The sequence below is a fragment of the Pongo abelii genome, chromosome 5 (genome assembly GCF_028885655.2).
Source record: "Pongo abelii isolate AG06213 chromosome 5, NHGRI_mPonAbe1-v2.0_pri, whole genome shotgun sequence".
Lineage (NCBI taxonomy): Eukaryota > Metazoa > Chordata > Mammalia > Primates > Hominidae > Pongo > Pongo abelii.
Window position 1 is genome coordinate 48640469 of NC_071990.2, and position 13295 is coordinate 48653763.

Genomic DNA, 13295 nt, shown 5'->3' on the forward strand with positions numbered 1-13295 from the left:
CAAAACGTATTGCTTAGCATACTTTCTGTCGTATGGAATAGCTTAACTCTTGTGAATAAGAGAAGCTCTAATTTCTAAACTTTTACAACCCTACATAGATAAGGATGTCAATTCTATCTGATAAGTTAAAAATGTTTGTTAAAGATGTTTAAATTTAAGTAGAGCTACTTACATTGTGATGAAACTGCTAACATGTTGTTAGTTTATTAGCATTCCCATGACAATGAAAATAGATTTGGGCCAGAAGTTCATTCAAGTGAGTAACCTTAAATTCTAAATACACATAGGTATTAATAGGGCTTAAATTCATGAAGTAATAGCGATTTATATAGTTTGATCTATAAACATAAGTGGCACATTTTTAATGCCAAAGATATTCATGACTTGAAATTAGTCACTGTTATCCATATGTGTTAAGAATGAAGACTGTGTGTATAGAGCCCACCCTTACATATAGCAGTGAAAAAGATCTGCTCAATCATCAAAGTAGAAAATTAAAAAAAAGGTAGCTTTTAAATTACCTTTATATTTTATGTGAAGTACATTTTCATTAAAATGTTATTAAATCACTATTTCGCATTATTAAAAATAAACTATAATTTCATAAGACTAATTTTGTTATATGTCTTAAATTCTGATCTTGAGAAAATCTGAATAGCATTAGGAGTTGCACTAAAAATGTGCTCTGTGAAAGACCTACAGGAGCTTGAGGGGTATTTAAGACTGAATTTTCCACCATTTCAAAGGGATGACGCCTCAGAATCAGATTTTGATTTAATAAAAATAAAATACTATGATAACTTCTACATATATAAATGTTTTAAATAAATTTTAAATTCCTATTTGAATATCTGTTGATCTATTTGGATATTGAAATATATAGATAAATTGGATTTTAGGTATCTATACCAGGGGTGTCCAATCTTTTGACTTCCCTAGTCCACAATGGAAGAAGAAGAATTGTCTTGGGACACACATAAAATACACTAACACTAATATTAACCATAGTTGATGAGCTGACTACAAAAAAATTTGCAAAAAAATTTCATAATGTCTTAAGAAAGTTTATGAATTTGTCTTGGGCTGCATTCAAAGCCCCTCTGAGATGCATCTGGCCTGCGGGTCACAGGTTGGACAAGCTTGATCTACATCAATATAAATATAAATTAGATATAGATAATTGTTAGTTTTATATACTTGAATATCTTTTGACGGGTCAGTATTTAAAGGAATGGCATGTGTGCAGTACAACTTTTAATATCACTGTATAGAGCACACTTGACATAACTAACTCCATCTTAGAAAAAGACTCCATTTGATATTTCATAGGACACTTTGTCAGCAAGAATAAGATGTTTTGTTTAATAAATAACAACAATAAAAAAATAAAGACTGCATCCAACTAGATAAGGACACAAACAAGCACACTCTTCCATTATCAGTTCTCACCAGAGGACTCTGTGACTATGAAAGATTAGACCTCCAGCAGCTTAAAATGGCCATCTTAACTGACACCATTTTGCATTCACTCATGATAAGAACTTGGCATCCGCCACTGAAGGCTCTGCCACCTCAAAGACTCTTCCTTGCAAGGCTTGATGGACTACCAGGCCCAGACCAGGAATCCTTCCTTTTGTCTTCTTTGCTTCCCCTGGACTGGTTTGTTACCCTTTCTTCTATCTTTTCTTCTCTAGATGTGAAATGTTACTTTGTGTGTTGTGGCGTGCTTAACCTGTAGCATTTATATATTGATTATATATACTATTATGTATGGTTTGCAATATTGACTGACTTGTGGAGTGGCTTGGGCCTGTGTGCCTGCAGCTCTGACTATCGAGTGGATGGGAAGTACTAAGTTGAATTACCTCCTTGGGAACTCCATGTAGCTAGTAGCTTTTGTGATTGAAATAGCATCAGGAAAAAAGCCTGACATTGTGGAAAGATACAAGCATGTATGGACCTGGTTATTTCTAACTTTGCTCTGCTCATGACAATCACATGTGCATTCAGTAGGCCACATTAAAGTCCCTAAAATTATAAATCTTAAGTAGTTGTTGATTGCCTGTAGGCTTTTGCCTATTTAATTTTGTAACAGTATTTCCCTCTCACCCCAGCTGGCTCAAAGAATATGACTAATATGTCAAATTTCTCTGCCTAAGAATAGCCTTTCCTCTGGTTCATGTGAGACAAGGGGCCCAAAGGGCCTGAGCTCACGGGTAACAAGTCGAGGAACAAACCCATGACTCAATGTCACTAGTTCTCATGTTACCTTCCCTAGTTTTACACCTCTTTTATTGTTATCACTTACAGATCCTATAAACTGTAAGTTAAAAAATATTTTTAAAAAACCTAAGTCAGGGATAATTTGACACCTCATGTATGATTTCTCCTCTGTAGTCAAACTATCCCTGACTTGGATTTTTTTTTTCTCTTTTATTTAAGTTAAATTAGAACAAAGATTTTGGCCAATTTGTTTGAAAGTAAAATCTTAACATGGTGGAAACTACACTAAGCAAAAAATTCTTAATCTGTTATTCAGCCCCAGCTCTGGTATGTGCTAAATTTTTGATCTTGGAGGAATTAGCTTTCTAGAGTCAGCTTCCAAATACATAAACTGCTATACAAAGGTAAGTTATTCTCATTATCTCTTATTCCTATCTACTTTCAAATGTAAATGAATTCCGACTATAGTAGGGTCTTGAGTCCTGAATATAGATTCTAACAGACTTAAGATTTGGGGCATAATCTTAACTGATAAAAAAAATAGTTATTTTTAAAAGTCTAATATTTATTTTAATTCATTTTGCAGTTTAACATCTATGGTGTTTTCATGTCCAGTTTTGCTTATAGACACTGCCAAAAGTGTTTCCTTAACCATAGAAAATATTGTGTTGATATTTTTGAAAAAAAGGAATGAGATCCCTAAAATTTCTTTGAGGAGTTAATGGAACAGCTATCTCACAGTGCAACTATGTCCGATGAATAAAAACAGTTTGTTAATCTAAAAAGATATTTATTATCTCTCCTAAAAATGGATGAACAACTGGTTTGTAACTACCAGTGAAAACCAAACTTGGACCAATTTAATTGAAATGATTTTTTATGCATGAATGTAAGTAATGTAAAAATTGATTTTTATACGATTGAGATATTAAATGTTATTAAGTATCACTAACATTGTCAAATTGTAGAAGTTAAAAACTGATGGTAAGCAGTGACATAAAATATTGTTGGTCCAAAATTATATTAGATCCACCATAGAAGTGAAAAGGACCATTATAAGCTAGTAACTAATATCATAAAAGCGTTTTGTACAAGGTATGAAATTATTTAAAACATCACTTCCATTTTATTGGGTAAAGGAAACCATAATGCTGAAGTTTATGAGTGCATTTGAATTTGAATTATTGCTACTCTATATAACTGTTCCTGCCATTTCTGCCTAAAAACATCTAATGTGGTAATCTTCATGTATAAAAATTTATGTCAAAATCATAGAAAATAATGCAAGGAGAGTCCATTTTGACAGTCTGGTATTGTTCAGTAGTCTGTGTACTTTCTCAACAGTCAATTGCTTCTCTAAATATTTTTAAATTTATCTTTAATATGTACCGCCATAACATGGGGACACTATTATTATTTTTTAATTAGTGAAGCATAATTTTTATATTGAGAACTACACATATCTAAATACAGCTCAACAAATCTTCAAAAACTGGTGAACTGAGCACCATATCAAGAAACAGATCGTCATTCACACATCAGAAGAACTCTTGTGATCTCTTTCAGCTACTACCCAATCCAAATAAGGGTAACAAATCTGAGAACTTATTAACATCTAGGTTAGTTTTGACTATTTTGTACTTTATATAACCAAAATCATATATTGTGTGCTTCTTAATGACTGACTTCTTTCATCAATAGTATCCTTGGGCACAACATATACTTGTGTTTAGCTGTAAATCAGATCACTTATTTATAGTAGTCAACTGTATAAATAAATCACATTTTACTTGTTGATTCTACTGTTGGGTGTTTCATTAGTTTCCAGTTTGGGACTATTATAAATAGGTCTACTTAAAATATTCTAAAAATAACATTTGGTGAATATATGGAAACGTTCCTTTTGGGTGCATAAACCATATGAAATTGCTGCTTGTAAGTCACAAACAATTGGAAATTAGCAGTTTCATAGGATTTAATCTAATGTACAGTATTAGACAGTTGGGTTACATTGTACACATATTTTTTGTTGAGTAGATACTGCAAAAGAGTTTGCTAAAATTGCTGTATCAGTTTATCCACCTGGCAACAGTTTATTATTGTTGGGCTTTGCCACAATCTTTCAAATTTGGTATATATTCCTTTGTAAAAAATTTTAATTATTCTGATAGATTTGTAATTACATATCATTGTAGCTTAAATTTTATTTAACTAATAAAATTAAGGCCCTTTTTATAAAATTGACAATTTGGATATCTCTTTTTTGTAAAATATGTTAAGTTTTTTGTCAAATTTTTTTTAGTTTTCTCCTTTTCATTTGAATTTGAATTTCTGGTGTGTGTGTGTGTGTGTGTGTGTGTGTCTGTGTGTGTGTGTGTGTGTGTATGTATTCTTAATCCAATGAGTGCCTTGTCAGATATATGCATTAGGAATGTCTTCTACAACTGTATTGGTTACTTTTTCCATTGCTGAATGGTATTTTCTGCTGAACAGAATTGCCTACATTTAATATAGTCTGATTTATCAATTATTTTGTTTTATATTTAGTCTTAATGGGCCTGATTTAAGAAACCTTTGCCTATTCAAAAGTATCCAAGATATTCTATTTATTCTTCCAATAGCTCTATTTTCATGTCTTTCACATTTAGATTTTTGATTCATGTGCAATAAATTTTTGAGTATGAAGCAATGTGGGGGCCAATATACATTTTTCCTTATGGGTATCTACAATCCTTTATTGAAAAGTTAATACTTTTCCTGCTGAACTGCAGTTTTGTCTTTGTCATAAGTCAGATTATATACATGTCCACATTTGTTTCCAGACTACCAGCAACATTCTTTTCAATGTCATAAATGATAGCAAGACTTCATTAGTGGGGGTAGACTTGGGATTTGTAAAAAGTCAAACTTTATTTGAACCTGTGTCTAGGAATGCTACCTATGAGCAAACTGGACAAAAATTAAAAATGAGAAAATATTTAAATTGCCAGATTAATTTCTTGTGTGGCATATAAACTTCTCAAGTCAACTTCAACTGAAGAGTTTCAAAAATAGTCAAGCAGTGATGGGCAGTTGGGGGGTTGTGTGGTGCAAGGGGAGGGAGAGCATTAGGACAAATACCTAATGCATGCGAGGCTTAAAAGCTAGATGATGGGTTGATGGGTGCAGCAAACCACCATGGCACATGTATACCTATGTAACAAACCTGCACATTCTGCACATGTATCTCAGAACTTAAAGTATAATTAAAAAAAAGAAAAAAAATAGTAAAGCAGTATAACTGTCACTGAACTAGCATGTAAAAATAACACTACTAAAAACATTAGATGTTTGTTCAGATAACTCTGTATTTTGTACTTCTATCTTCCAAACAACACTAAAGAAACTTTGATCATTGTCTGTTTTAACATTTGTAGTAATTTAAACAATACATAGACAAATAAATGTGACACTTTTTAAAACAGTTTCAAAGCGATCGTAGAAACAGATAATTCTGCATTCATTGATGTATTTCCAAATATTGCCATATATTGGCTGATTTAAGCCTTGGAGACTTCTTATTATAAAATGTGTGTAATTTACTTATGTATTTTATTTAACTCAAACTTGTCTCGACTAGATTTTATTTAATATTTTCTTTGCTATTAGCTTCTTTCTCTCTCTTCAACTTTTATTTTTATTTCCACATTCTCATCTGAAGCTCTATCTGGTTGCCATCAGCAGCAGTAAATAAAAATTTAGATTGGCTTAACCTCAGAGTTAACTTTTAAAAATATTGGAGGTTTTCAGAATCCTATGTTTTGTGAAAATTATAAGAAAATAGCTGGTTAAAATGTTAGACTGCATCATCAAGTGTAAGAGGGAGAAACAAGAAAATAAACAGGATACATTTCATGTTTATAAAAATTGTGTTGAAGACCTGAGTTGCAAGTTGCAAGAAAAGTTTCCCTGTTTTTCCCTACTCTCTGACTTTCAAAACCTTCTCTACATTTCTTGAAAGTCTCACCAAATCTTATTTTTGAACTGAGATACTGAAAGCAATTATTTACAAATATAAGTTATTAGACAGACAAATATCTTTATATCCATTTATTTACCAGATTCCAACTTTCTTAGTTCTGTAGAAGGGTCTAGAACACTCAGCGGGTTCAACAAGGAAAATTTCCATACATAATAAAGAGGAATATTTATGAGAATGAGACAGCATGTGGTCATGATGGGGCCCTTCAGTGAAGAACCTGGCTGGGTTGGAGGAGAAAGTGTAGTTTGAGGACCCTGAAGAGTTGATGAGTGTAGCAACAAAAGAAAAGAAGACACTCAAACAGGCAAAAGAAAATGCTTGCTACATGTACATCTCTTTTTCCAGTTGGCTTAAATTCTGTTCTGCCTCCTAGAGGGGTGGAGAGCTTCCTTATATACTTGGGGAGGCAAAAAGAGGTCATTTGTCCCTCCTTCAGGTATGAAGGATCCTTCTGTATTTGGTACAGATGGGAACACAGAAGTGATCACAGTGCTTGTTTGACACTCTGTGGTGATTTTCAACAGCTTTATATAAAGAATAAAACCCAATAGAATTACAGTATAACATCAAGAACTTTTTTTCTTTGCATAAGCTGCACTAAATACTTCTGCTCAACAGAAAACACCATTAAACAATTGAAAAGCAACTTATACAACTGGAGAAGGCATCTTTAATACATATTTCTGACAAAGCTCTTAGTTCATTTGGAATGCACATATAAGTGTCCACAGCTGTTAATATGCAACATGAGTGAAAAGTAAATATTTGTTGTTGAAAGTCAATGAAATTATAAAGTTGTTCGTTAGCTACCATGAGAAATGGTGGGCTATGGATACATCCAGAAAGAATCCTATTGAAAATTAGATCTATTCATTATTTCAGTACTTTCTCTCCTACCAATGATGGAGAGCATAATCCCACCTTCCAACCCCAAAGTGAAAAAAGTCTCTTTTCTTCAAACCAGTCACTCTCACATCTAGTCTTAACTTCCAGAGTCAATGGAAGTGGTCCACAGGCTCCAAAATGAGATGAATATTAATAGTTCTCTGAACATACTGAGATCAAACAGTAAAGTAGGTCACTTGAAACTGAATGTCTTTATAACTATTTGCGTCACTTCAATGGCTATAATATTCTACAGAAGTCATGAGTGTTTAATTAAAAAAAAATACTTTATTTTTTTACAACAGTTTTAGATTTACAGAAAAATTGAGCAGATGGTACAGAGTTCCTATACATCCCTGTGGAGTTTCCTCTATTATTCCTCTACTATTAATATATTCCATTAGTACAATACTTTTGTTATAACAAATGCACTGATATTGATACATTTTTATTAACCAAGGCTTATGCTTACTCAGATTGCCTTAGTTTATGTGATAAAATAATCCCTGTGGCTGGGTAATTTGTAAAGAAAAGAGGTTCGTTTGGCTCACAGATCTGCTAGCTGAAAGATTGGACATCTGGTTAAAGCCTCACGCTTACTTCCACTCATGGTGCAAGGCAAAGAGGAACTGGCATATGAAGAGATCACCTGGTGAGAGAGGAATCCCAAGAGAGAGGGAGGGAAGAGATGCCAGGCTGTTTTTAACAATCAGCTCTCTCAGGAACTAAAATAATCCTAAAAGAGTGGGAACTCACTCATTACCATGAGGATGGCACCAAGGCATTTGTAAGAGATCTGCTCCCGTGACCCACATACTTCCCATCAGGCCCTACCTCTAATGCTGGGTATCAAATTTTAACATGTGGTTTGGTGGGACAAAAATTCAAACTATAGCATCAACTAATGTCCTTTTTTCTGTTCTGGGAATTCCTCTATAATAGATATGACATTATATTTAGTAGGCATGTCTCCTTAGCCTCTTCTTTACTGTGACAGTTTTGTTGACTTTCCTTGTTTTAGGTGAAGCTTGATGTTTTTGAGGAACAATGGTCAGAAGTATTGCAATATGACTTTTAAAATTTGTCGAATATTTTTCTTCTAAATATACTAGGGTTATGAGTTTTGGGGAAGAAGATCACACATGTAAACTGCCATTCTCATAAAATCATATTAACTGTATGCCCTAAGATGATTTATGACTATTGATGTTGACATTGATTATCTGGCCAAAGTAGTGTTTATCAAGTTTTTCTACTGTAGACTTAATATTTTTACCCTTTTATACTGTACTCTTTGGAGGGAAGACTTTAGGCATAGCACACACTTAAGGAGCAAGGATTTAAGCTCCACCTTTTTAAGGTGAAGTGTCTACATACTTTATTTGAAATTCTTCTGCATGGGCTGTCTCCATTTTCCCATTTATTAATTTATTCAATCATGTATTTATATAAGTATAGACATATATTATCTATATAAATATCTTATGGATATCTATTTTATACTTTGGGCTATGATCCAATACATAATCCCTACTTATATTCTTGCTTAAATGGTTCCAGCTTTGGTCACTGGGGGCTCTTTCAGTTGGCTTCTGTGTCTTTTTGAAATATCCTGTTATTATGTTTTCTAGAGTTTTAAAAAAAATTGTTTGTGTTGTTGTTGTTTCTGTTTGTTTGCTTTTAGAATTCCTTACTTTCTGGCACTATAAGATGCTTCAGGTTCATCTTGCAGATTTTTTGGTCTCCCTCTCCAGCCTTAGAATCAGTATTTCTTCAAGGAGACTTGGCGCCATATAATAGCATTAAACGTCAAGGTCTAAGTGATAGATGTGCTCATTGCTACTGGGGTCTCATTTATTTTAGACCTCTCATCTGTCAGAGCAAAGAAATATATGTGTGAATACTAACCATTTGTATACACATTTTAATAAATATTTATCTACAAAACCATCTTGATTTATATTGTTACATAAGAGTTTTTAATATTGTCAAAAGCTGTAATTCATTACACTATTGATCAATTAAATTTCTCCTCTTGCTTATCTGTAGATCCCCACTTCAACAGTGAGAAGCCTGGTTTCTACTAATTGTCAGGTATTTACTTAATTTTTCAATTCCTGTTTCTGTGTACAGTGTTGTCAGAATTCTTAATCCTTGCCCTAGTGGTAAAGAATGTTACCAGCTAGAGTACAGAAATATGTGTAGTTATTTTGCTTTTAGTCTTTTAAAATAAATTTTATTTTAATTTTATGGGTACATAATAATTGTATTTATTTATGGGGTAAATGTGATGTTTTGATACAGGCATACAATATGTAATGATCAAATCAGAATAATTAAAGTATCTATTACCTCAAACACTTATAATTTCTTCCTGTTAGTAACATTCAAATTCCATTCATTTCATTATTTAAAAATACATAAGATTTTACCCATACTCTGTTCCAGATAGAGTCGCCCTGGTTTCAACACCTCTGACAAAACTAAGATATGTGCTCTGAGAAATCACTCCTGCTTGCTGCTTGGCACCTAGAGAAGGCACCTAGACCTGCATCCACCAACACTCCCCACCCAGTGACACCATGCACACAGTCGCCAGCAGGGACCCCTGCCAGTTGTGTTGCCTCCACCATTGTGGTGAACACCCACAGGGAGGCCAGCACCGTGGCACCTGCTAGCACTCTGCCACAACTGCCATATCTCAGGCACCACCAGGGCAGTGGATTCCTAACCTTAAGAAGCCAGAGAACAAAGTCAAGGCCCAATACAAGTCCCCCAGAGTTAGAGCATACAGTTCAGGAGTTGGGAGCTGAGTGCTGGCCACCTAAAATCTAGAAACAAAGCCAATTGGCTGAATCCACCTTATAACACAATCAAACCTTCAAGGTCATCAAATAAGATTAAAAAAAGCTCATCCAAAAGTCAGAAACCTCAATGATCGAAGGTAGATAAGCCCACAAAGTTGAGAAAAAATCAGCACAAGAACCCTGAAAACTAAAAAAGCCAGAGTGCCTTTTTCTTTTTTTTTTTTTTCTCCAAATGAGAGCATCACCTCTTCAGGAAGGGTTCTGAACAAGACTGACATGGCTAAAATGACAGAAATAGAATTCAGAATATAGGTAGGAACAAAGATCATTGAGCTACAAGAGTGCATTGAAACTCAATCCCTGGAAGCTAAAAATCACGATAAAACAGTTCAAGAGTTGACAAACAAAATAACCACGATAGAAAAGGATTTAACCACTCTGATAGAGCAGAAAAACACCTTACAAGAATTTCATAATACAATCATAAGTATTAATAGCAGAATAGACCAAGTGGAAGAAAGAATATTAGAGCTTGGAGACTGGCTTTCTGAAATAAGACAGTTGGGAAATAATAGAGAAAAAAGAATAAAAAGCAATGAACAAAGCCTCTGGGGAATATGGGATTATGTAAGAAGACAAAATCTATGGCTCATTGATGTCCCTGAAAGAGATAGGGAGAATGGAACCAACTTGAAAAACATATTTCAGAATATCATTCATTAGAATTTCCCCAACCTAGCTAGAGGCCAGCATTCAAGTTTAGGAAATGCAGATGACCTCAGTAAGACAGTTCACAAAAAGATCATCCCAAAGACACATAATCATCAGATTCTCCAAGGTCAAAATGAAAAAAAAAATTGTTAAAGTTAGCTAGAGAGAAAAGACTAACAGCAGACATCTCCATAGAAACTCTACAAAGCAGAAGAGATAGGGGGACAATATTCAGTATTCTTAAAGAAAAGAAATTCCGACATAGAATGTCATATCTAGCCAAACTAGGCTTCATAAGCAAAGGAGAAATAAAATCCTTTTCAGACAAGTAAATGCTGAGGGAATTTGTTACCACCAGACTTGCCTTACGAGAGTTCCTGAAGGAAGCACTAAATATGGGAAGAAAAGACTGCTACCAGTTCCTAAAAAAACACACTTAAGTACATAGACAAGTGACCACCGTAAAACAACCACATAAACAAGTCTGCAAAATAACCATCTAAACATCATTATGACAAGATCAAATCCACACATATCAATACTAACCTTAAATGTAAATGGGCTAAATACCCCAATGAAAAGACACAGAGTGACAACCTGGATAAAGAGCCAAGACCCTTTGGTATACTGTCTTCAAGAGACCCATCTCACACCCATAGGCCAAAAAAAAAAAAAAAAAAAACAAGGGTTGGAGACAAATCTACCAAGCAAATGGAAAACAGAAAAACAGCAGGGGTTGTAATCCTAGTTTCTGATAAAACAGACTTTTAACCAACAAGCATCAAAAAAGATAAAGAAGGGCATAACAGAATGGTAAAGAGTTCAATTCAACAAGAAGATCTAACTACCCAAAATATATATGCACCCAAAACAGGAGCACCCAGATTGATAAAACAAGTTCTTAGAGACCTTCAAAGGGACTTAGACTTCCTCACAATAATAGTGGGAGATTTTAACATCCCACTGACAGTATCAGACAGGTCATCAAGATAGAAAATTAATGAAGATCTTCAGAACCTGAAGTTAGCACTGGATCAAATGAACGTGATAGATATCTACAAGACTCTCCACCCAAAACCAACAGAAGATATATTCTTTTCATTGCCATATGGCATATAGTCTGAAAATTGATCACATACTTTGAAGTAAAACTTTCCTTAGCAAATGCAAAAGAACTGAAATCATAACAAACAATCTCTCGAACCACAGCACAATCAAATTAGAAATCAAGACTAATAAATACATTCAAAACCATACAATTACACAAAAATTGAATAACCTGTTCCTAAATGACCTTAGAATAAATACTGAAATTAAGGAGGAAATCAAGAAGTTCTCCAAAACTAATGAGAACAAAGATACAACACACCAGAATCTCTGCAACACAGCTAAGGCACTGTTAAGAAGGAAATTTATAGCACTAAATATTCGCAATAAAAACTTAGAAAGATGTCAAATTAACCTAACATCACAACTAAAAGAAGTAGAGAACCAAGAGCAAACAAATTCCAAAGCTAGAAGGCAAGAAATAACCAAAATCAGAGCTGAACTGAAGGAGATTGAGACACACACGCACACACACACACACACACACACACACACACGACATTCAAAAGATCAACAAATTCAGGAGCTGGTTTGTTGAAAAAAATTAATAAAATAGACCATTAGTTAGACTAATAAAGAAGAAAATGGAATATTCAAACAAATACAATCAGAAATGACAAAGGGAATATTACCACTGACCCGTCAGAAATACAAACAACCATCAGAAAATATTATGACAACTCTATGCACATAAACTAGAAAATCTAGAAGAAATGGTTACATTCCTGGACACATACACCCTCCTAAGACTGAACCAGGAAGAAACTGAATCCCTGAACAGCCCAATAACGAGCTCTGAAATTGAGTCAGCAATAAATAGCTTACCAGCCAAAATAAGCCCAGGACCAAATGGATTCATAGCTGAATTCCACCAGATGTATAAAGAAGAGCTGGTATCATTCTTGTTGAAACTATTTCAAAATACTGAGGAGTAGGGATGCCTCCCTAACTCATTCTCGGAGGCCAGCATTATCCTGATACCAAAACCTGGCAGAGACACAAAAAAAGAAGAAAACTTCACATCAATATTTTTGATGAACATTGATACAAAAATCCTCAACAAAATACTGGCAAAGTAAATCCAGTAACACATCAAAAAGCTTATCCACCACAATCAAGTAGGTTTTATCTCTGAGGTACAAGATTAGTTCAACACAGACAAATCAATAAACTTGATTTATCATGTGAACAGAACTATAGGCAAAAGTCACGATTATCTCAATAGATGCAGAAAAGATTTTTGATAAATTAAACACCGCTTCATGTTAAAAACTCTCAACAAAATAGGTACTGAAGGAACATCCCTCAAAATAATAAGAGCCATCTATGAGAAACCCACAGCCAGCATCATGCTGAATTGGCAAAAGCTGGAAGCATTCCACTTGAAAGTCAGCACAAAACAAGGATGCCCTCTTTCACCACTTTTATTCAACATAGTATTGGAAGTACTGCCTAGGGTAATCAGACAAGAGAAATAAATAAAGGAGATGCATATAGGAAAAGAGAAAGTCAAATTATCTCTGTTTGCAGATGACATGTTT